The 954-nt window shown below is 32.5% G+C and overlaps 1 protein-coding gene across 1 annotated transcript in view; it reads left to right on the top strand.

Annotated features, from left to right (window-relative positions):
* Positions 1-343: 343 nt before the first annotated feature.
* LOC106878343 (zinc finger protein 239-like) overlaps positions 344-954 on the top strand; it is a 108,388-nt gene continuing 107,777 nt past the window's right edge. The window contains exon 1 of the mRNA XM_052977397.1: positions 344-515. The gene's annotated coding sequence lies outside the window, so the exon portion shown is untranslated. The remainder of the gene's footprint in view (positions 516-954) is intronic.

The following is a 954-nucleotide window of genomic DNA, read 5'->3' as shown; positions in this document are numbered from 1 at the left end:
TATTTCGTCTGTCTTTACGTCCTGAGTTCAAATTCTACCGAGGTCGACTTTGTTTTTCATTCTTTAAAAAAGAATTTCTAGCATCGATTTGTTCGACTAAACTTTCTGATGCGGTGCTCTGGCATGGCGACAATCCAATAACTAAAACAAGTAAAAGATAAAATATAAATCGCCCGGACGCTACAATAGAGAGAGACAGACAGACAGACAGACAGACAGACAGAGAGAAAGAGAGACTGACAGACAGACAGATAGATAGACACACAGACAGACAGATGCATACATACATAATTATAATTTTTCCTTTAGGTTTTTCATGCTGACTACTTGATAAATTCTTATAAAGACTTTATCCTATTTTAAATTTAAAATTTAACCGGAATATATTCAGTGCTGAATTATTCTGATTATAGACGTGTACCGAGATGCAATTCGAAAATCCCGCCTCTTACATAGATATATATACGAGTGAACAACTCTAATGTGCTGTGTTGGATACATTTGGTGTTCGTCAGGTATGTTGAATTTTGTTCATTTTTGTGTCTTGATTATGCCTGCACTAACAATTAAAAGTACATTTTGTGCACTAATTATGAAACCATATGATGTGCGGCTGAATCTGTTTTTAGGAGCTCGCTTCATGTGTTGCATTCCCTCGCGTTCGATACACTGCATTTATTTTGACTTCAAGAGTCCCTCATAGCGTGAGGCATTTATGTGTATGAATGTCCTTAATATAAATAAATATATTTAAAGGGAATAATTATAAGGAGATTTTTCACGCTGACTACTTGATAAATTCTTATAAAGATTTTATTCTATTTTAAATGTTTATATATATACATATATATATATATATATGTACATACACAAACATACGCATACATACATATTTGAAAAATAAGTAGGAATGGCTATTCTAATAATTTTTCCAAAACATCTAATGACTTGTAA

This window comes from Octopus bimaculoides, chromosome 28 (assembly GCF_001194135.2).
Source record: "Octopus bimaculoides isolate UCB-OBI-ISO-001 chromosome 28, ASM119413v2, whole genome shotgun sequence".
NCBI classification, from domain to species: Eukaryota; Metazoa; Mollusca; class Cephalopoda; order Octopoda; family Octopodidae; genus Octopus; species Octopus bimaculoides.
This window is presented reverse-complemented; position numbering and strand designations above follow the sequence as displayed.